Genomic DNA, 24,828 nt, shown 5'->3' with positions numbered 1-24,828 from the left:
ACTGCTAAAGCTAACTCTCTCTCCTCTGCTCTCATCCTTCTAGACCTATCTGCTGCCTTTGATACTGTGAACCATCAGATCCTCCTCTCCACCCTCTCCGAGCTGGGCATCTCCGGCACGGCCCACGCTTGGATTGCGTCCTACCTGACAGGTCGTTCCTACCAGGTGGCGTGGCGAGAATCTGTCTCCGCACCACGTGCTCTCACCACTGGTGTCCCCCAGGGCTCTGTTCTAGGCCCTCTCCTATTCTCGCTATACACCAATTCTCTTGGCTCTGTCATATCCTCACATGGTCTCTCCTATCATTGCTATGCAGACGACACACAATTAATCTTCTCCTTTCCCCCTTCTGACAACCAGGTGGCGAATCGCATCTCTGCATGTCTGGCAGACATATCAGTGTGGATGACGGATCACCACCTCAAGCTGAACCTCGGCAAGACGGAGCTGCTCTTCCTCCCGGGGAAGGACTGCCCGTTCCATGATCTCGCCATCACGGTTGACAACTCCCTTGTGTCCTCCTCCCAGAGTGCTAAGAACCTTGGAGTGACCCTGGACAACACCCTGTCGTTCTCCACTAACATCAAGGCGGTGACCCGATCCTGTAGGTTCATGCTCTACAACATTCGCAGAGTACGACCCTGCCTCACACAGGAAGCGGCGCAGGTCCTAATCCAGGCACTTGTCATCTCCCGCCTGGATTACTGCAACTCGCTGTTGGCTGGGCTCCCTGCCTGTGCCATTAAACCCCTACAACTCATCCAGAACGCCGCAGCCCGTCTGGTGTTCAACCTTCCCAAGTTCTCTCACGTCACCCCGCTCCTCCGCTCTCTCCACTGGCTTCCAGTTGAAGCTCGCATCCGCTACAAGACCATGGTGCTTGCCTACGGAGCTGTGAGGGGAACGGCACCTCCGTACCTTCAGGCTCTGATCAGGCCCTACACCCAAACAAGGGCACTGCGTTCATCCACCTCTGGCCTGCTCGCCTCCCTACCTCTGAGGAAGCACAGTTCCCGCTCAGCCCAGTCAAAACTGTTCGCTGCTCTGGCACCCCAATGGTGGAACAAGCTCCCTCACGACGCCAGGACAGCGGAGTCAATCACCACCTTCCGGAGACACCTGAAACCCCACCTCTTCAAGGAATACCTGGGATAGGATAAAGTTCTCCTTCTAACCCCCCCCCCCCTTAAAAGATTTTGATGCACTATTGTAAGTGGTTGTTCCACTGGATATTATAAGGTGAATGCACCAATTTGTAAGTCGCTCTGGATAAGAGCGTCTGCTAAATGACTTAAATGTAAATGTAAATGTAATTACAGACTGTTTATGTAATAAGATTTTACGCTTTTTGCATTGAGGACATTTTCTATAACAGAGATAATACTCTGAACTAAAACAGATTAGCCATAGGGAAAGTTTACGTCAAAATCAATATCTTCACACTTCCATCAGAGCACTTTCATGTCACGCCAAATGTCGACATTCCAGGAATGACCATGAGCTCCAGATTATTATCACTTGTGGAGCGCTGACAATTCCCTGGGATGTGTTAAATGTTTTTATGATCTGGCAGTCAAGAGGTGAAATAATGAAAAGGAAATGCGATTGTGCACAAGGAGGGTTACAAAAGGAGGGTGTATTACTGGAAACTTTCAAAATGTACCAGTAACTACCAGAATTTTTGTATATTTCAAGGTTTTTATGTAATCTATCTCAGGACATCTAGTGGCCCTTTGCTGTTTTTCAGATTATCACAGGTGTCTGTAATTATCTCTGGCCCTCTCTCTGACCTTATCACATGTAAAATATAAGAAATAATTAAATAATGATTTTCTAATAAAAAATAGAATGACAAAGCTGTAAAACATTATCCTAAATATAAACCATCAATTTGGTGAATACCATTGGTGTTTAAAATGAGGGTTTCAGCATGAAATATACTGCTCGAAAAAATAAAGGGAACACTTAAACAACACATCCTAGATCTGAATGAAAGAAATAATCTTATTAAATATTTTTTTCTTTACATAGTTGAATGTGCTGACAACAAAATCACACAAAAATAATCAATGGAAATCCAATTTATCAACCCATGGAGGTCTGGATTTGGAGTCACACTCAAAATTAAAGTGGAAAACCACACTACAGGCTGATCCAACTTTGATGTAATGTCCTTAAAACAAGTCAAAATGAGGCTCAGTAGTGTGTGTGGCCTCCACGTGCCTGTATGACCTCCCTACAACACCTGGGCATGCTCCTGATGAGGTGGCGGATGGTCTCCTGAGGGATCTCCTCCCAGACCTGGACTAAAGCATACGCCAACTCCTGGACAGTCTGTGGAGCAACGTGGCGTTGGTGGATGGAGCGAGACATGATGTCCCAGATGTGCTCAATTGGATTCAGGTCTGGGGAACGGGCGGGCCAGTCCATAACATCAATGCCTTCCTCTTGCAGGAACTGGTGACACACTCCAGCCACATGAGGTCTAGCATTGTCTTGCATTAGGAGGAACCCAGGGCCAACCGCACCAGCATATGGTCTCACAAGGGGTCTGAGGATCTCATCTCGGTACCTAATGGCAGTCAGGCTACCTCTGGCGAGCACATGGAGGGCTGTGCGGCCCCCCAAAGAAATGCCACCCCACACCATGACTGACCCACCGCCAAACTGGTCATGCTGGAGGATGTTGCAGGCAGCAGAACGTTCTCCACGGCGTCTCCAGACTCTGTCACGTCTGTCACGTGCTCAGTGTGAACCTGCTTTCATCTGTGAAGAGCACAGGGCGCCAGTGGCGAACTTGCCAATCTTGGTGTTCTCTGACAAATGCCAAAACGTCCTGCATGGTGTTGAGCAGTAAGCACAACCCCCACCTGTGGACGTCGGGCCCTCATACCACCCTCATGGAGTCTGTTTCTGATCGTTTGAGCAGATGTACTGGCCTGTCTCCTGGTAGCGCCTCCATGCTCTGGATACTACGCTGACAGACACAGCAAACCTTCTTGCCACAGCTCGTATTGATGTGCCATCCTGGATGAGCTGCACTACCTGAGCCACTTGTGTGGGTTGTAGACTCCGTCTCATGCTACCACTAGAGTGAAAGCACCGCCAGCATTCAAAAGTGACCAAAACATCAGCCAGGAAGCATAGGAACTGAGAAGTGGTCTGTGGTCCCCACCTGCAGAACCACTCCTTTATTGGGGGTGTCTTGCTAATTGCCTATAATTTCCACCTGTTGTCTATTCCACTTGCACAACAGCATGTGAAATGTATTGTCAATCAGTGTTGCTTCCTAAGTGGACAGTTTGATTTCACAGAAGTGTGATTGACTAGGAGTTACATTGTGTTGTTTAAGTGTTCCCTTTATTTTTTTGAGCAGTGTAGATTTTATATTTATTTTATACAGTTTTATTTATTTGACTATGTCTATGTATTTGTTGTCAATGTTTTGGCATCAAAATGGTGGCAGTTGTAAAAAAAAAAAAGTCAATAGTTGGACAAGTTGCAAATGCTTTTTTCATTAAATCGGCTATTTTCTCTTGAACCATATGATCTATCTACTAGAAACTCATGGAAAATATGGACACAGATTTAAAAATGAATACAATATATATATATATATATATATATACACTGCTCAAAAAAATAAAGGGAACACTTAAACAACACAATGTAACTCCAAGTCAATCACACTTCTGTGAAATCAAACTGTCCACTTAGGAAGCAACATTGATTGACAATAAATGTCACATGCTGTTGTGCAAATGGAATAGACAACAGGTGGAAATTATAGGCAATAAGCAAGACACCCCAAATAAAGGAGTGGTTCTGCAGGTGGAGACCACAGACCACTTCTCAGTTCCTATGCTTCCTGGCTGATGTTTTGGTCACTTTTGAATGCTGGCGGTGCTTTCACTCTAGTGGTAGCATGAGACGGAGTCTACAACCCACACAAGTGGCTCAGGTAGTGCAGCTCATCCAGGATGGCACATCAATGCGAGCTGTGGCAAGAAGGTTTGCTGTGTCTGTCAGCGTAGTGTCCAGAGCATGGAGGCGCTACCAGGAGACAGGCCAGTACATCAGGAGATGTGGAGGAGGCCGTAGGAGGGCAACAACCCAGCAGCAGGACCGCTACCTCCGCCTTTGTGCAAGGAGGAGCAGGAGAAGCACTGCCAGAGCCCTACAAAATGACCTCCAGCAGGCCACAAATGTGCATGTGTCTGCTCAAACGGTCAGAAACAGACTCCATGAGGGTGGTATGAGGGCCCGACGTCCACAGGTGGGGGTTGTGCTTACAACCCAACACCGTGCAGGACGTTTGGCATTTGCCAGAGAACACCAAGATTGGCAAATTCGCCACTGGCGCCCTGTGCTCTTCACAGATGAAAGCAGATTCACACTGAGCACGTGACAGACGTGACAGAGTCTGGAGACGCCGTGGAGAACGTTCTGCTGCCTGCAACATCCTCCAGCATGACCGGTTTGGCGGTGGGTCAGTCATGGTGTGGGGTGGCATTTCTTTGGGGGGCCGCACAGCCCTCCATGTGCTCGCCAGAGGTAGCCTGACTGCCATTAGGTACCGAGATGAGATCCTCAGACCCCTTGTGAGACCATATGCTGGTGCGGTTGGCCCTGGGTTCCTCCTAATGCAAGACAATGCTAGACCTCATGTGGCTGGAGTGTGTCAGCAGTTCCTGCAAGAGGAAGGCATTGATGCTATGGACTGGCCCGCCCGTTCCCCAGACCTGAATCCAATTGAGCACATCTGGGACATCATGTCTCGCTCCATCCACCAACGCCACGTTGCACCACAGACTGTCCAGGAGTTGGCGTATGCTTTAGTCCAGGTCTGGGAGGAGATCCCTCAGGAGACCATCCGCCACCTCATCAGGAGCATGCTCAGGCATTGTAGGGAGGTCATACAGGCATGTGGAGGCCACACACACTACTGAGCCTCATTTTGACTTGTTTTAAGGACATTACATCAAAGTTGGATCAGCCTGTAGTGTGGTTTTCCACTTTAATTTTGAGTGTGACTCCAAATCCAGACCTCCATGTGTTGATAAATTGGATTTCCATTGATTATTTTTGTGTGATTTTGTTGTCAGCACATTCAACTATTTAAAGAAGAAAGTATTTAATAAGATTATTTCTTTCATTCAGATCTAGGATGTGTTGTTTAAGTGTTCCCTTTATTTTTTTGAGCAGTATATTTTTGTATTAAGTTATTCAAGTATGAGTTACCAAAATGAGGATAGATTGCCTTAGATTTTTTGTTAATGATCAGAATAACTGCTTTGCAACCCTATGCACAAGACAGACTGATACCAATGGAGTCTCCCAAATCAGGATAATTTTGCATTTGTAACATCTGATGGGGGTTGTAAAGAAGAACATCTAATCTTGCAGTAATTCAGGGAAAGCCAATTGATTTATCATTGGCCAATCATCGACCGGCTTGTATTGGAATAACCAAGGGCAACCGTGGGAATGTACACAGAGACTGAGCTCCACTGTTTGTCTCCCAATACAAGTGGATAATAAATCTGGATTCTCCTAATCCTGTTCTATTGATTTGTAGCTGTAAAATGTCATAGAAATCATGCTGTACAATGTGTCATCATATATCCTGAATACATACATTCCGTCTTTACCTAGTAGGCTGTCTATCTAACAATAGAACATTTGACCCCAGTGGTTTCTTTATAGCTAGCTACAATGACGAGAAGGAAACTAGTTCCATATGTTCATGTGCAATGCTCCCATTACTGCTGTTTCTTTGTGAAAAGTGAACCTATCTCCCAAGCCCGCAGGCTAGATGGTACAGTTCTCCCTGTTTAATGTACTTCCCAGGAGTTGGCCAGAGGGCTCTCTCTCTCTCCTGGTAGCACTGATAGACATGCATGTATCAATCACACATAGCCAAGGTGAGGTTTCTAAGCAGGTGTTGGTATGTGCTCCCGGAGAGAACTGTGCGGAAGAACAATACAAACCGCCGTGTTCAAAACAAATGGGAATAAAAAAATTTAAAAAACTTGTTCTGACTGGGAAAATCATTTTGAACAGTCATCCAACTCAGAATTCCAAGTCGAAAACTCGCGCATCTTTCTAGAACTACAACTTTCCAACCTGAATATCACTGACGTCATGACATAAGGAGTGACAGCATATTACAGACTGTCTATATCTCTTATCTCTTACTGGTAGGTACTATGGAGGCTCTGACAAGACAAACTGTGCAGCCTTTGAGAGGAATAGTAATGATTAGGGTCGCAAAGCTACTGGTAATTTACCAAAGTTACCGGAATCTTCAGTAATTTTGGTAATTAACAGAAAATATACGGCCATCTATCGTAATTTTGCTTATTTGTACTTGAATTACTTGTAAAAAAAAAAATGTATTCATATATAGTATTCATGTTTTTATATCTGTGTTCATATTGTCCATGAGTTTCTAATAGATAGACAATACGGTTCAAGAGAAAACAGCCTAATTAATGAAAAAAGCATCTAATTAACAAGCATTATTTTCAGTTACCTCCGCAACTCGTCCAACTACTGATTTGCACACAACTGCCACCAGTTTGATAACAAATACATATTGACATAGTAAAATAAATAAAAGTGTATAAAATGAATATAAAATATATTTCATGCTTAAAACCTCATATTAAACACCAATGGTATTCACTAAGTTGATGGTTTCTATTTAGGATAATGTTTTACAGCTTTTTCATTCTATTTTTTGTCTATTTTATGTATTTTATGTGACAAGGCCAGAGAGAGGGCCAGAGATAATTACATACACCTGTGATAATCTGAAATATGCAAAAAGGCCACTAGATGTCTTGAGATAAATTACTTAAAATCCCAGAAAGATACCCAAATTCTGGTAGTTTACTGGTAAACTTAGAAAGTTTACAGTAATATACCCTCCCTTTGCAACCCTAGTAATGATCAAATGCTCTGTGGACTAATCCAATATTGTGCACCTTTCCTTCTCTGGACATTTACTTTCTTCCTCGACAAAAGAAACATGACAAGACAGAAATTAGGAAATGTGTGGTGCAGAAGGTGCATGAATGAATCAGTGTCTATCAACAAAACACTTCACCTCACTAGACCATAAAAAAAATGTGAATGCGAAAACTTGTGAAGAAAATGTCATTCAGGTATGCATTCTAGCAGAGTGTCTGAAATGATGTTTGACATGCTGAAGATGTGGTTGATGAGTTGTGTCATCAAAGAACCAGAGAGGCGAAGAGAAACAAACACAGCTATGCAATGAGGAAAACAAGCAGGAGACATGTTTCAAATTGAATATGCCACAGCTTTATTGAAAGAAACTCTGCTACAGATTCTCCTGGGTTCGTTTGACAAAAACCTCATGATTTTACATTTAATGTAGCCTTGTGGAATAATTCAACATCTAATAAACTGAAAACCCTGAATTATAAGCTACATTTAATTTTCTTTTTTTATGTTACTCGAAATAACATACAAGACAACAGTAAACATGTTGTCTCCTACAAATAATGCAGCGCCCCCTTTGGGACAATCAATGTAATTTTGTAAATTACGGATTTCTATGGCCAGATGCATCATTCACCCAAGTTTCGTCAAAATCGTGTCAGTTATCTCTGAGATATCGCGTGGGTTAGCTAGACTCACATCCCTCAACATGTGTGCCAAATTTCACTCAGTCAAACAGATCAAAAGATATAAACATGTGCCCTTTATAGTGCCACTGTTTGGTCAATATGAATGTTCTTGCATATGTTGAGTCTTGACAGTGTTTGCAACATGTGTACCAAATTGTGTTGCAATACCAATATCCTTGACTAATTTATATTAATTTATGTGCCAGACCACGCCCATGTGAATGTTTATTGGTCAATAGCGGCCATGTTGTTTTAGGTACTAGTCTGGAAAATATTCCGCTGAGACCTTTGTCCATAAATGCCACATGGTCATTCAGTGCCAGAAGTGTTTTCACAAAATTCAAAATGGTGGTAAATCCATCATGGCGGACCTTCTGGGTCCCTGAGGCAAATGTGTTCCTTGTGAGAAGAGGGACCTATGTACCGAATGCCATGACTTTAGGTCAAACGGGGTTAGGAGCATGACCTTTCAAAGTTTGATTTTCAATCTCTTGTTATAGCGCCACCATTTGACCAATCAGTGTAATCAGTGTAAAATGCCGGATCTCTATGGAAAGACACATCATTCACCCAAGTTTTGTGAAAATCGGGCCAGTGTTGTCTGAGATATCGCGTGTGACTAACGTACGAACGAACGGACGGAGACAGATCCACAGTCCCTTCCCCGATTTCATTGTGGGGAACAATTCAATAAATTTTAAGCTCATTATCTTAGAATTCCATTTGTCACTGGTTTCCTTTGTAGCTTGACTGCCTCTAAGCAGATGACTCACAAAGCAGTAGATGTGTGTTCTAGATGGTTCTATTGTGTGAGACACGAGGGTGTGTGGGCAGCCTGATTAACACTGGGTGTTTATTTAATCAAGGAGAAAAGACAACCCAAATGGGAAACCCAGGGATTGACACAACATGGTTTTTCACCGTTTTATCTTCTGCACATTTTGATCAAATTAGTTGCTTAAGCTACAGTACATCTCACAAAGGAAATATTGAAGAGACGTTCAGAAAATAAACTTTGCTATTCCTACTTGGAAATATACCCAGAGAAAAGATTTGTATGCAACAATTGTTTGGAGTAAAACAAGGCTAAACAATATGACTGATTAGTGTGCCACAAAGAAGTAAATGAAACAACCTATTAAAGTTTCATTTGGAAAGTAATATTTTATCATATCAGTATTGTGAGCCAGTACATTAGCTCGGAATAATAAACAAACCATCTAATACAGTCAGTTGCTTGTTTGATGAAAACACAGTAGCAAATCACTGTAATTGAGAGTTCGTCAGTGTTTTTGGTAGTGTCCCTCTGCTGCTCTCACCACCTCGCGCTCCTTCTCTGTCTGTTCCACTAACTCTATCCCTTTCATTTCCACCCTCTCTTTGTACCCTATCCCTCCACACACAGCTGCCTGGCCCTGGACTCGCCTAGCCTGGAGTGGAGCTGCCTGTCCCTAGACTCGCCTTGACTGGAGTGGAGACTGCCTTGGATAAACAGGCTGTCATATAAGGCCAGGGTACAGCAGGTCTGTCTGTCTATCCCTCCCTCCCTCTCATTTCTTTTTACTCCCACTCTCTGTCCCTCCCTCACTCACTCCCTCTCTCCCTTTCTCACTCTTTCCTTCTTTACCTCTCATGCTCTCTTCCTCACAAAATGATGGACAGCTAGGCCTTATTGATGTATGTACATAGAAGAGACAGAGCAGGCACAAAAAAGGGCTCCATACAGTATATTAACCATGAATCAACATTCCCTCGACTCACACTACCAGAGAAAGAGAAAGGCATCAGCACAGAAGAGCTGCCTGAAGGGGACCAGCCCTCAAAACTTAGATTTGATAAGTATAGAAATATGAATACCAGCACTGTGGAGTGTCTCCATTATAGTCAAAACAGCACATCCAAATGTGCTGTTTTGTTTTGGATGTGCTGTTCTTAAAGAAATGTGGGGATTTCAACTGAAGGAAAACATTGGCTATAAAATGTCCTGATTGAGGATGTCCACTCTCCTACCATAATGCATTCTCCCATTTTACCCCAAATCTGCCCATTGAACACTTTTCATTATCTGACTTTGATCGGGGATCTCTAAGTAGCCAACTGTAGATACAGTACAATATGCCAATACAAACAATAAGCTCCTTTAACAGCTCTCATAAGAGCACTTAACTATAAGCCCAGGGTGCACTTCACACCAAGCCACATCCTGGAGGTAAAGGTCAATGAATGATGAGCACTTTGCAACTACTAAAACAATTTAATTAACTAATCAATAGTCCAATCAACTATAGCCTACACTGAATGACTATAGGAGGCCTCTCATTGTCTGAAGTTGTTAATGATGCAGTAAAACTGTGCATTAAACTCCATTGTAATCATTGCTCTTTTTAAATGCAGCCCATACATCGGCTGCAGACGTAGCTAGGCTGTGTGTTTTGAAATGTGTTTGGGAAATGGGAGGGGCACGACATGCTACTGGATGCAATGTCTATTTTCCCAGTTTCTGTGAAGCTAAGCAGGCCTTGTGAGAGCAGCAGCAAAGACAGCACAGATAGCAGCCAGTCACCTCACAAGGCCTCGCTACAATCAGGCCCTCGGGATCTAAGTACACTCCTGAGACTCTGTAAAGAGAAGGCTATACTGTACACCAGATTGATCATTGTTTTACAACAGGCAATATACCTTAGACCAGTGTTTAAAAAAAACAGGGATATTTGCTAGTCAGTCTGTTAATACCGATTTCATCCAATATGCCAACAGGAATTTTTTTATAGACTTTCATGGAATAATAATTAGGTGGATGATTATATTTTACATGTATTTTTTTGCATATCCCAACTCCCCGAGAGTGGGGTCACAGCCAGGGTCAGCCATTATCAACGGCAACCATGGCACAATTTGGGTTGTGTCTTGTTCAAGGAATATCAAAAGCTGTTTCACCTTGTCAGCTCTGGGATTCAAACTAGCGACCATTCGGTTAAAGGCCCAACACTCTAACTGCTAGGCTACCTGCCACCATACTATGCTATCTGCCAGATCTTTCATATGGATTGCATGGGTGGATCCTTGAGCATTTTGCTACTACGTTGATGAACCACCAACCATGTGGTCTGTTTCACCTGTCTTTGTGATTGTATCCACCCCCCTCCAGGTGTCGCCCATCTTCCCCATTATCCCCTGTGTATTTATACCCGTGTTCTCTGTTGGTCTGTTGCCAGTTCGTCTTATTTGTCAAGTCAACCAGCATTTTTGTGTCTCAGCTCCTGCTTTTTCCAGTCTCTCTTTTTCTCGCCCTCCTGGTTTTGACCCTTGTCTGTCCTGACTCAGAGCCCGCCTGCCTGAACACTCTGCCTGCCCCTGACCCTGAGCCTGCATGTCAACCTGTACCTTTGCCCCAACTCTGGATTATTGACCTCTGCCTACCCTGACCCTGAGCCTGCCTGCCGTCTGGTACCGTCGCCCCACCTCTGGTTTACTGATCCCCTGCCTGCCTTGACCTGTCTATTGCCTGCCCATGTTGGATTATTAAACCATTGTTAATTCGACGTTGTCTGCATCTGGGTCTTACCTTCATACCTGATAGTACGAACTGGCCATGACTGACCCAGCAGACCTGGGCCATGACTGACCCAGCAGACCTGGGCCAGCTGCGCAGTGCCATCTCCTCCCAAGGAGCCTCCATTGGTTGGCACGAGGAATTGCTTCGTTGTCTTATGGAGGGGTCCAAACATTGGCTGAGCGCCATGACCGGGCGTTAGACATACTGCTGTCTGGAGGGCAGCCTGCCACAGTGGTACCCCCATCGCCCCTCAGTAACTCCGCGGTTAGCAGCGCCACCCCACCGGCCACTCCACCTTCCCGGGAGCCTCATTTACCTTGCCCGGAACACTTTAATGGAGAGCCAAGCACCTGTTGAGTGTTTTTAGCTTAGTGTGCCCTCATTTTCGAGCTTCAGCCCTCCTCCTTCCCCTCGGAACGCACCAAGATGGCCTACCTCATCACGCTGATGTCTGGGAGGACTCTCACCTGGGCTACCGCCGTATGGGAACAACAGCCAGCCATGTGCGTGTGTCTGGAGGGGTTCATGGGAGAGGTGAGGAAGGTTTTTGATGCCCCGTTCTCCGGGGGAGAAGCTGCCTGGAAGCTAATCCAGCTCCGGTAGGACGCCTGCAGAATGGCCGACTATGCGGTGGATTCCGCACTTTGGCAGCGGAGAGTGCGTGGAACCAGGAAGCACGGTTCGACATGGTCCTGCACGGATTCTCGGAGGAGGTTAAGGACGAGCTTGCTGCTCGGGAGTTACCCACGGATCTCGATTCCTTCATCGCTTTGACCATCCGCATCAATGGCCGATTGCGGGAACGATGGATGGAGAGGAAATTCGATTTTGCTCGCACGTCCAGGGATTCCACCTCGCCTCCGAGTCATCCCAGAAGTCCCCGATGGTCCCGTTGCCGAGAGCATCCGAGTTTTCCCGTCCTTCCTCGAGAGTCACCGAAGACGGCCGAGGCACTGTGTCCCGAACCTATGCAACTAGGCAGAGCTGGGCTCTCGCCAGCGAAACGGAAACACAGGATCAACACAAGGAGCTGTCTGTATTGCGGGACTTTTGGTCATTTTGTGTCCTCTTGCCCGGTAAAAGACCAGGCTCACCGTTAGGAGCGAGAACTCTAGTGGGCCATATGGAGTACTTTTCTGCTTCCCTTACTCGCACCCCTTTTCATGTTATTCTGCTGTGGGGAAACCAGTCAAAATCTATCTGGTCTTCATTGACTCTAGGGCCGATGAGAGCTTTTTGTACGCCACCCTGGCTTCCGAGCTGAACATTCCCACTCAGCCCCTCTCCATTCCCATGGATGTTAGAGCGCTGGTCAGGCGCTCTATAGGTCGGGTCACCCATATCACCACTCCCATCAACCTACGTGTGTCAGGGAATCACATCGAGACCATTCAATTCCTGCTCATCAAGTCCGCCCAGATTCTCGTGGTGTTGGGATTCTCCTGGCTCCAGCGACACAATCCCCTCATCAACTGGTCTACGGGTGCTATCATGGGCTGGAGTCCGTTCTGTCACGCCCATTGTCTGAAGTCGGCGCAACCTGCCCCGGGACGTCTTCCTGGGGGTTCTGAAGTTGCTCCGAACCTCTCCGCCATTCCCGCAGAGTACCAGGACCTCCGGGAGGTGTTCAGCAAGTCCTACATTGGGGAATCCCTAGCTACAGGATTTATCCGTCAGTCTTCCTCTCCCGCTGGCGCAGGTTTCTTCTTCGTGGAGAAAAAGGACAAGACCCTGAGCCTGTGCATTGACTACCGGGGACTCAATGACATTACTGTAAAGAACAGTTATCCACTACCACTCATTTCCTCGGCCTTCGAGCCGCTCCAGGGGGCCACTGTTTTCTCCAAGCTGGATCTACAAAACGCCTACCACCTGGTGCGGATACGAGAGGGGGACAAGTGGAAGACCGCCTTCAACACGGCAAGCGGCCACTACGAATATCTGATCAACACCCTTTGGCCTCACCGACGCCCCTGCCATGTTCCAGGCTCTGGTGAATGATGTTTTCTGTGACATGCTGAACCGGTTCGTCTTCGTCTACATTGACGTCCTCGTCTTCTCCCGCTCCCACCAAGAACACGTCCTCCACGTCCGACAGGTTCTCCAGGCAAAAAAGTGCGAATTCCATCGCTCTACCATTCCCTTTCTGGGCTACATCATCTCTGCTGGAAGTGTCCAGATGGATCCTGAGAAGGTGAGAGCGGTGGTGGATTGGCCTCAGCCTACGTCCAGGTAGCAGCTGCAATGCTTCCTGGGGTTTACCAACTTTTATCGCCACTTTATCCGGGGTTACAGGACCCTGGCCTCCCCCTGTCTGCACTCACCTCCGCTGACCTTAACCTGTTATGGCTAGGGGGCAGTATTTTCACAGCCGGATAAAAAACGTACCCGATTTAATCTGAGTATTACTCCTGCCCAGAAACTAGAATATGCATATAATTATTGGCTTTGGATAGAAAACACTCCAAAGTTTCTAAAACTGTTTGAATGGTGTCTGTCAGTATAACAGAACTCATTTGGCAGGCCAAAACCTGAGAAGGTTTCATGCAGGAAGTGGCCTGTCTGACAAGGTGTCGTTCTTCTTGCCTCTGTTTATTGAAGACTGAGGATCTCTGCTATAACGTGACACTTCCTAAGGCTCCCATAGGCTCTCAGAAGGCGGCAAAAAGCTGAATCGTGGCTTTGCAGGCTCTGGTTGAAAAAAAGTAGCGCGTTTGGGTAGTGGCTGGTTACAGTACTGTGAGACTCAGGCGCGTGCCCGCGTCGACCGAATGCTTTGTTTTCTTTCCTCTGTTAACCTAAACGCAGATTCCCGGTCGGAATATTATCGCTTTTTTACGAGGAAAATGGCATAAAAATTGATTTTAAACAGCGGTTGACATGCTTCGAAGTACGGTAATGGAATATTTAGAAATCTTTTGTCACGAATTGCGCCATGCTCGTGACCCTTATTTACACTTGGGATAGTGTCTTGAACGCACAAACAAAACGCCGCTATTTGGATATAACGATGGATTATTTTGGACCAAACCAACATTTGTTATTGAAGTAGCAGTCCTGGGAGTGCATTCTGACGAAGACAACAAAGGTAATCAAACTTTTGTAATAGTAATTCGGAGTTTGGTCAGGGCTAAACTTGGTCGGTGTCTAAATGGCTAGCCGTGATGGCTGGGCTATCTACTGAGAATATTGCAAAATGTGCTTTCACCGAAAAGCTATTTTAAAATCGGACATATCGAGTGCATAGAGGAGTTCTGTATCTATAATTCTTAAAATAATTGTTATATTTTTTGTGAACGTTTATCGTGAGTAATTTAGTAAATTCACCGGATGTTTGCGGGGGGTATGCTAGTTCTGAACGTCACATGCTAATGTAAAAAAAGGTGATTTTTGATATAAATATGAACTTGATTGAACAAAACATGCATGCATTGTATAACATAATGTCCTAGGGTTGTCATCTGATGAAGATCATCAAAGGTTAGTGCTGCATTTAGCTGTGGTTTTGTTTTTTGTGACATTATATGCTAGCTTGAAAAATGGGTGTCTGATTATTTCTGGCTGGGTACTCTGCTGACATAATGTAATGTTTTGCTTTCGCTGTAAAGCCTTTTTGAAATCGGACAGTGTGGTTAGATTAACGAGAGTCTTGTCTTTAAAATGCTGTAAAATAGTCATATGTTTGAAAAATTTAAGTTTTCGGATTTTAGAGGAGTTTGTATTTCGCGCCACGCCCATCATTGGATATTGGAGCAGGTGTTCCGCTAGCGGAACGTCTAGATGTAAGAGGTTAAACACCGCTTCACCACTGCTCCTATCCTGGTTCATCCTGACCCTTCCTCTCAGTTCGTGGTGGAGGCCGATGCTTCGGATGTCGGAGTGGTGGCTGTTCTGTCCCAACGTTCTGCCCTGGACCTTAAGCTGCATCCCTGCGCCTTCTATTCCCACCGCATCAACGCCACGGAGAGGAACTACGATGTGGGGAATTGGGAGCATATCGCGGTGAAGATGGTGTTGGAGGATATGAAGGCACTGGCAAGAAGGGGCGGAACATCCGTTCATTGTGTGGACCGACCACAAAAACCTGGAGTATCTCAGCACCGCCAAGCGCCTCAACTCCAGGCAAGCAAGATGGGCCCTGCTGTTTACCTGGTTCAACTTTTCCTACTCCTACCAGCCAGGGTCCAAGAACATCAAGCCGGATAACCTGTCTCGCCACTATAACCCTACGGTTACCACCCCAGAGCCCGAGACCATCGTTCCCACCTCGTGCCTGGCGATGGCACTCAGCTGGGGTATAGGGAAACTGGTCCGGGAGGTGCAGCGATCCCAGTCGAACCCTGGGTGGGCCCCCCAGAGAACTGGATGATTCTGCCTGATGTTGTCCGCTTCGCGGTCCTGAGTGGCCCATTCCTCCAGGCTTGCCTGTCAACCGGGCTCTCGTCGGACCCTGGCCTTCATGCAACAATACTTTTGGTGCCCTACGATGGTTCCGGATGTTGTCACATTTGTCGCCGCCTGCATCGTCTGCTCACAGAACAAAACTCCTCGCCAAACTACGGATGGTCTTCTCCAACCACTGCCTGTCCCTCACCGACCCTGGTCCCATATATCCCTGGATATCGTCACGGGTCTCCCCCGTCTGAGGGCAACACTGCCATCCTGACTGTGGTCGACCTGTTTTCCAAAGCCGCCACTTCATTCCTCTTCCCAAACTACCCTCGGCCAAGGAGACGGCCCAGCTTATGGTGCAGCACGTCTTCCGGTTCTCGTCCCGGTTCTGGAAGGTGTTCTGCACGCTCAATGGGTTGTCGGCCAGCATGTCCTCCGGATTCCACCCCCAGTCAGAGCAAGCTAACCAGGACTTAGAGACGACTCTTTACTGCCTAGTCTTCGCCAACCCTACCACCTGGCGTCAGCAACACCCTTCCTTGCTCTGTCACAAGTCTCTCGCCCTTTGAGTGTTCCTTTGGATATCAGCTTCCGCTCTTCCCCATGTCAGAGGAGGAAGTCAGCAATCCCTCTGCCCAGATGTTCATCCACCGAAGTCGCCGTACCTGGAAGAGAGCCTGGGCCGCTCTGAAGACCACTTCCAGGTATAGGTGACAAGCGGATTGCCACCGGACCCCTGCTCCACGCTATCGGATCGGGCAGAGTGTATGGCTCTCCACCCGGGACCTGCCCCTCCGGGTGGAGTCCTGTAAACTTTCCCCTGTTTCATCGGCCCGTTCCCCATCTCTAGAGTCATTAGCCCCACTGCTGTTTGTCTTTTGTTACCCCGTACCGGCCGTATTCACCCTACTTTCCATGTGTCTAGGATTAGGCCCGTGTCTCACAGCCCTTTGTCTTCTGTTTCTAGGCCCACCCCTTCTCCCCGTTTCATCGATGGCCATCCGTCGTATACGGTGAGACGCCTCCTGAGTGTTCAACCACGGGGCAGGGGTTTCCAGTACCTGGTTGACTGGGGAGGGTTATGACCCGGAGGAGAGGTGCTGGATCCATGCTAGAGACATTCTGGACCCAGCCCTCATCGCCGACCTCCACCGCCAGCACCCCGGTCAACCAGGTATGCGCCCAGGTAGGATGCCAAGTGGCGCCTCTTGGGGGGGTACTGTCACACCCTGATCTGTTTCACCTGTCTTTGTGATTGTCTCCAACCCCCTCCAGGTGTCGCCCATCTTCCCCACTATCCCCTGTGTAATTATACCTGTGTTCTCTGTTGGTCTGATGCCAGTTCATCTTGTTTGTCAAGTCAACTAGTGTTTTTGTGTCTCAGCTCCTGCTTTTCCCAGTCTCTCTTTTTCTCGCCCTCCTGGTTTTGACCCTTGCATGTCCTGACTCTGAGCCCGCCAGCCTGACCATTCTGCCCACCCTGACACTGAGCATGCCTGCTGTCCGGTACCGTTGCCCCACCTCTGGTTTACTGACCTCTGCCTGACTTGACCTGTCTATTGCCTGGCCCTGTTGGATTATTAAACCATTGAAGACTTCTTCGGGGTAGGGGGCAGTATTCGGAAGTTTGGATGACTGAGGTGCCCAAAGAAAACAGCCTGTTACTCAGGCCCAGAGGCTAGGATATGCATATAATTGGTACTATTGGATAGAAAACACTCTAAAGTTTCCAAAACTGTTAAAATAATGTCTGTGAGTATAACAGAACTGATATAGCAGGCGAAACCCGAGGAGAATCCATCCGGGAATTTTTGTTGTTGTTGAGCTCACCACTCATTATAATGGCTGTCTATGGGAATATCAAAGGAATACCTCCCAGATTGCAGTTCCTAGGGCTTCCAGTAGATGTCACAGTCTTTAGAAAGAGTTTCAGGCTTGTTTATTGAAAAATGAGCTAGAATTTGTAGTTTTTCTAGGTGGCTCCCATTTTGGCTGTAGTATTGTGGCACGCGTTGGTGAGGGCACGCACATCGTTATTTATCGCCGGTAATGAACATACTATTCTCCGTCTTAAATTTGATCATTTATTTACATATTAGGGTACCTGAGGATTGATTAGAAACGTTGTTTGACATGTTTGGACGAAGTTTATTGGTCACTTTCGGGATTCATTTGACTTTTTTGGGATATAAAGAAGGACTTTATCGAACAAAACAACCATTTATGATGTAGCTGGGACCCTTTGGATTGCAAACAGAGGAAGATCTTCAAAGGTAAGTGATTTATTTTATCGCTATTTCTGACTTTCGTGACGCCTCTGCTTGTTTGGAAAATGTTTGTAATGCTTTTGTATGCGGGGCGCTGTCCAGATAATCGCATGGTATGCTTTCGCCGTAAAGCCTTTTTGAAAAATGACAAAGCGGCTGAATTAACTAAGTTAAGCTTTTAACTGATGTATAACACTTGTATTTTCATGATTGTTTAATATTACGAATTTTGTATTTTGAATTTCGCGCTCTGCAATTTTACCGGATGTGAGGTTAATTCGACATTGTCTGCATCTGGGTCTTACCTTCATACCTGATACATGTGTTTACAATAAAGGAATGATCTGCAGAGACTTTCAACACCTTCTCCAATACTTCACAGGAATTTCAACCTAACCGCCTCTTTGCAGAGTTCTCTTCCCATTGAACCATTCCATCTAAATTTCCCAGAATGCTTTTGCCATTACCAGGAAATTGTAACAAAGTGCTCAAAAGCAGTATCCCCAATAGCTGAGGAGTTTTCCAACAAAGCAAGATTCCCCTTAGATAGGTTTTCTATCTGAAAAGTAATGTCACTAACAAAAGCAGTGGCATGGAATCAGCGGTGGCCTGTCTAAATATAGCCACTCTGTCCTGGTCTGTTCTGAAGTCCTGGGAAAGTGGATTACAGTGGATTTAACATAAAGATGAAGACTAATGAAGCTCAATGAGTGACATAGATGATGCGTCTGGCCATCTGACTGCAGTAAGCCCATAACTGCTGCTCTAAAAGTAGACAGAGCTTCCTACTGCAATGTACTATAAAATAATTGGAACACGAATGAGACCATTCCTCAAGATACGCCTGTGTTGTTTAGGAGTTGTAACAAAAATGCTATTTTGAAGGAAAGTAGTTTGAGACCTTCACACTCCCTCATACTTCCTCAGGAAAACACAAATAAATGCAACAATTGTGCCAATATACAGTACAATGGACCTGTATGGTTACAATGAAGTAGGTCAAGGACTGAAATATTTTCACTATAATGCATTGAATAGTTCACCTTTACAGCAAGAATAGCAATTCAGTTTTGTCTGAGCAACAATTGGCTAACCAGCCCCACTAAGGCCATCCAAGGGTGTATTATTTAAGTGATAATGACCAAAACATGCCAATATATCCTCCAAACACTGGCTTTGACGGCATTATCCTGCTTGTCCTCGAGGGCCCTCATAGTGTTCTACAGAAGCACCATCGAGAGCATACTGTCGGGCTGTATCACAACCTGGTTGCTGACTGCAAGGCTCTACATAGGGTTGTACGCTCAGCCGGACGCACCGTTGGGTGCCCTACAGAACACCTAAACACCAGGTGTAGCAGGAAGGCCAAGAAGATCATCAAGGACCTCAGCCACCCAAGCCACGGCCTGTTCTCCCCACTTCCATCACGCAGACAAAGGCAGTATAGAAGCATCATAGCAAAAGCTTTCAGACTGCCCAATAGCTTCTACCCCCAGACAATCAGGCTGCTGAATAGCCACCACTAGCCCCCCCCCCCCCCCCCCCCCCCCCCCCCAGTTTGCTGGAAAAAGAGCAAACTATCAGCATTTTGTTTCGTTTGACCTGTATTTCTATTGACGTTTCCTTGTATATATGCATAAAAATTAAGCTGATTCATGATTTCGACTGGCTGAGAAAAGTTGCCTGTCTGTCTCATCCTGACTCCCGACATGTTCATTACTATGGGCCAGCTGGAGATTTCAATATTGAAACAATGTTGCAAATGTTGGAGAGACAGATAGCAAGGTTTATACAAATCTCTGCTGTTGAAAACCAAAAGAAAGAAGAGAATGTCTATATGCTTTCTTACAGTAGAGATCAAGTTCATAAATTGCCTGGTGGGATGATGAGACCGTGGATTACGCAATGAGATGGAACAGTAAATAAGCATTTCAACCTCATAGCCTTAGCCGGTGCTATCTTGTGGAATAGACACTGGCTGGAACACGGTTTTAACCAATCAGCATCCAGGATTAAACCCACCCATTGTATATCCTTCAGTACCACACCATGAAAACACGTCAAAAATGAGCTACACATTGTACACCAGATAATGTGATACACTAAAAATGAGGGGTTCAACAAGGGTTCTTCTAAAATCCTCAAAGTTCTTTGAAAAACCTTAGGGTTCTTGGCACTGAAAATGGTACCCAAAAGGTTCTTCCAAGAACCCCATAGGAGGTGGGGTTTATCGAGGAAGCTTCTTAGTTGGTGGGGGTTCTTGCAGGAACCTAACTGCCCAACTGAAATATTTCGATTTGAATTTGAAAGGACAGCAGGTGAAGGCACTTAACTGAAAAATGTAAAGATCTTCTCAATTTAAGGTAAGGTTTGTTAGTCCCTTGTATGATCTAAATTGATATTGTTTTATGATAATACCATCTATTTTTTCATATTTATGCAAAACTTTCTGAAACATAGAATGGACACAATTTAAATGGATATCAATTAACATAGAGGTAAGAATATGTAGGCTATAAGAATATGTTGAAGGCTAGCTGTATTGGGTGCAGATGATTGAACTGCTCACTTTTGTGTCTCTCTGCAGGTATACAGACAAGGAGGCATACAAAGGTATGTGAATTGGTATTGGTATGTTATGTAGATCACATTTACCATCCTCCTCCCTTACCTCTTCAATTAATATCCCATAGGCCTTTACATTATGGACAGGGTATGTCCATAATTAACCCCAAAAGGTTCTTTGAGGATCCATTACAAAAGGTTCTTTGAAGAACTTATAGGTGTTCCCCACAGTTTCCATTTGAAGAACCCCTAAAGGATACTACAGGAACCTTTTCTTTTTAGAGTGTATAACCAAAGATTGTTGGTGTCTATTACTGGACGTTACAGGAAAGGACCATACAAACCGCCGCTATAGATATTTTGTGACACTTTTTATTTTATTTAACCTTTATTTAACTAGGCAAGTCAGTTAAGAACAAATTCTCATTTACAATGACGGCCTACAGGGGAACAGTGGGTTAACTGCCTTGTTCAGTGGCAGAACAAAATATTTTTACCTTGTCAGCTCGGGGATTCAATCCAGCAATCTTTCGGCCCAACGCTCTAACCACTAGGCTACCTGCCGCCCCGAAAGAAGTACCTTATAAATAAATGTCTGTGTCCAGTTGCAGGCGGTTAATTTGAATTTAGAAAATGCTCCATGAAGTAATCCAACAATGTATACGCCACCATCTTGCCTATTTCAAATCTTCTCTTATTGATGGAGATAGGTGGGTGTCTAAATTCAAACGAACCACCTGCAACTGGACATGGACATTTATAAGATACCACTTTGGCCAAATCGAGAACAAAAAATGTTGGGCTTTCCTGTAATGCCCAGTATTGGACACCAACAATCTTTGGTTATATCACATTATCTGGGGTACAATCTGTAGCTAGTCAACAATGATAATCTCAGGCTGTCGCAACATTCCCATGGAACCTTCCATCTATAGGCCAAAGCCACTTTACCTACAGTATACCAACTGTAACAAATACCAAACCACAAAACCTGTATCTCTAATGTTCAGTCAACTGGCTCAGTCTCTGCATGTAAATACATATTTTCTCAAACACATTCCAGGTAAAGCTGACAGAGTTTGTATATCATGCAACAATTCCCAAATAATGGCAAGCAGGTATGATTTAAGCCTCTAAACATATGAGTGAAACATCTGGCTTGGAATAATGTAAAAAATATCTTAAAACAACCTATATAAAGCTTGAATAAGACAGTTATACCACTGGGGTGGCTGTAGTTTACATAGTTTGTTACCAATGCTATAAAGCTTGACATTATCTGACACTACGTCAAAGTACCCTCAAGTAAAAAAAAGAACATTCCTTTGCCTTCCCATTTTTGGACATTGTAAATAAACAGTAACCACAATACATGAAAGCTGCCACATGCCATGTAAGGGCACAATTCAATTCCCTTTCTCTAACAATGCACATAACTATCATGCACGAATACAAGGAAATGAAATGATGAAGCGAGGCAGCAACATCTTTTCATTTATTTTCAGGGACCAGTTTGCAGTAGAGGATGCTGGGGTGTAACCTCAGCACAATAAAATAAAAGCTATAGCTATATGCGCTAGCACTTGCTTCCTCGAACTTAGAAAATAGCGATATTAGAATGTACACAATATAAAAAGGTGTGTAACAGTAAATGACACAACTAAACAATTTCCAAATATTAGAATTATCACATTTTCTGTAATTTCAGAGAATATGACAATGGTACACTGCAACATTAATCAGCAACATGATGGGTACAACTATGCATATAACGTTACTAGAAAGAAATTCAAGAAACCGTGACCAAGAAAAAAAAGGCATATAACCTAATAAAATAAAATATTTTTACAAAACACACATTGTAATATTACTCACACATTTGTACTTACCTCTTACAAACGACGGTATTAATTGATGGATAAAGCCAAGGACGATACATTTGGCTTAAGGACGCAGTCCACAGTTCGCCACAGTTTCATAGGTCAGTCCAAACAAAGTCGTTGAAGCTCACTGACAGTGTGCGCAGCCTTGCCGCTCGCGCCTTGCTTAACTGTAGTCTGTTGGCGGGTCAGCGTACCCGCCAAGAACCGGGCACTAATTACGGAAGGCTGTGGAATCTCCAGGAGCGCACGGGAAGTGTCTCTCCGGGTACATTAGCGTGATTGGCCAGGAGGACAATGACGTATCAGCAGGTGGCACAACCGTTGTTTTATCGAGGATTCATTGATCATTCCAGGAGCTCTGTGTGGAATGCAAGGATTTCGAGGGGATGAAACATTTGATACAGTGATTAAATTATGCGAGGAATGACACGTATTGTGCTTTGAATTACTATCCTGTAATTACCATCTTGTCATATTTTCAAATGTATTTTTTTTGCTGAACATAATAACAAAGCTGCAGTGTCCAAGGCACTCACATGTTTAATAAACACAACCTTGTTTCCAATAATTTAGTGTTTAGTACATTAAACCGTTTAAATAAAACTATATATTTACAGTAGATATGATTATGTGTGGTTTAACACGAGCATGTGCAAGACAGGACGCCAAACCAAATGTTTTAATTGATTGATTAAAACACAAATAAGAAGTGAATGTTAATCCGCAGTGGAATGTGTAAACCAATTATAAATACTGTCAGAGACTTGGGGAATGGGCACTCGCCCTACTTATTTATCCAGCAAAGACTGCTGCCCAGCCCCACCGCCATATTTAAATTCAGAACTTCTATATTCCTTTAACAATCAGACAAAATGAATGTATAGCCCTGGTTAAATGATATAATCTAAATATAATTTCTGATAAACACCATTTCATCGTCATTGTCATCATCATGCGTGTGCGTGCGCCTGTGTGACATTCTGAGACAGTGCAGTGCTGTATGTGGGCTGACTTCAGGTCATTGAGCGATGTATATTTAAAGGCTCGCAAACATTGCAACGAATGTGGTCTAACGTTAGCATTCATCTGCCAAATCTTCAGCGCGCTGTGTTTTAGGGACCAGCTGCTGTAGACGTCTGACTGCGGACATTTTTCCATGCCATTCAACATGTAAAATCGGTGCGCACTCGGTTCACAAATTACTTTCAGAGGTGCCAAGTGGCCAGAAAACGCTATTGGTGTGTCTGAGCCCTTTGGAGTGAACACTTCACCATGTGCTCAGATAGTCCCTAGATTTTAGGTAAATCCTGTGGGTGTGCTTGTAGAGATTTAAGAAAGCGATACCAGAAAGAAACAAACACACAAACAAAGAAAGAAAGTACAATAGAACAAGGACAAATATTGACCGTAAACCAATTTATAAAAAACTACACCCAAGAAAACCAAGCAAACAGGATATTGATTGCTGCAGCTGCATTTGTAATAAATAATAGGTTTATCATAATAATCATGAGTTATTCTCTATCAGATTACATGGTGGAAAGTCTTTAAATTCAGGTACCCCTTGCCTTAAGAAAGATAATTGACCACCCCCCCTTCCCACGCTAGAGCTGAAAATTAGGTTGTGAGCCCATCATCCTTCAATTTCACACTTTTCCAATTTTACCCCCATGCCCACCATTGTTGCTATGGCAGGTAATTTGGTCAGAGGCAAAAGTGTTGGACCAGTGGCCTTCCACACACTCTTGTCATTGTGCAACGGAGTCCAGGCTTTCTTTCGGGGTTGTGGAGTATTGTGTTTTTGTATGGACACAAATATGACCCACTGTCTGTAACCTCACAACAAAGGTCAGGAGCTTACCCTCCTTCAATACTCTTTTATAGTGTCACCCGGGGTGGCTTTCATGATACTCATTCATCTGTAAAATAATAGACACAGGCTAATACAGCCTTGCCACTGTAATGGTAAACATAATTTCCTTTAACACCATACCCGAACCGGACGAGCGCATGTGCCATCATGTGCAAATTGATTTTGTCCCCCCACACCAAACGCGACCACGACACGCAGGTTGAAATATCAAAACAAACTCTGAACCAATTACATTCATTTGGAGACCACTAGTGGTTGTGTGTGGGTGGGGGGGGGGGGGGGGGGGGGGGGGGGGCAACCATTTTTGACCCCCTTGTGACAACAATTTTGGACCCCCTTGTGGCCCCCCTAAATGTGGAGTAGCATTAAACATGTATGGCAATTTAGCTAGCTAGCTTGCAGTTGCTAGCTAATGTGTCCTATTTAGCTAGCTTGCTGTTGTTAGCTAATTTGTCCTGGGATATAAACGTTGAGTTGCTATTTTACCTGAAATGCACAAGGTCCACTACTCCGACAATTAATTCACACATAAAACGGCCAACCGAATCGTTTCTAGTCATCTCTCCTCCTTCCAGGCTTTGTCTTCTTTGGATTTTATATGGCGATTGGCATCTAACTTTCATAGGTGTATTAC

The 24,828-nt window shown here is 44.8% G+C and overlaps 1 protein-coding gene across 1 annotated transcript in view; it reads right to left on the bottom strand.

The window, feature by feature from the left end:
- LOC106577063 (muscarinic acetylcholine receptor M3) overlaps positions 1-22,532 on the bottom strand; it is a 133,667-nt gene extending 111,135 nt beyond the window's left edge. The window contains exon 1 of the mRNA XM_014154775.3: positions 22,328-22,532. The gene's annotated coding sequence lies outside the window, so the exon portion shown is untranslated. The remainder of the gene's footprint in view (positions 1-22,327) is intronic.
- Between the last annotated feature and the right edge of the window lie 2,296 nt (positions 22,533-24,828).

The sequence above is a fragment of the Salmo salar genome, chromosome 18 (assembly GCF_965601325.2).
Source record: "Salmo salar chromosome 18, fSalSal1, whole genome shotgun sequence".
Lineage (NCBI taxonomy): Eukaryota > Metazoa > Chordata > Actinopteri > Salmoniformes > Salmonidae > Salmo > Salmo salar.
Note: the sequence above shows the minus strand (reverse complement) of the source record. Positions and strands in the feature narration are given on the sequence as shown.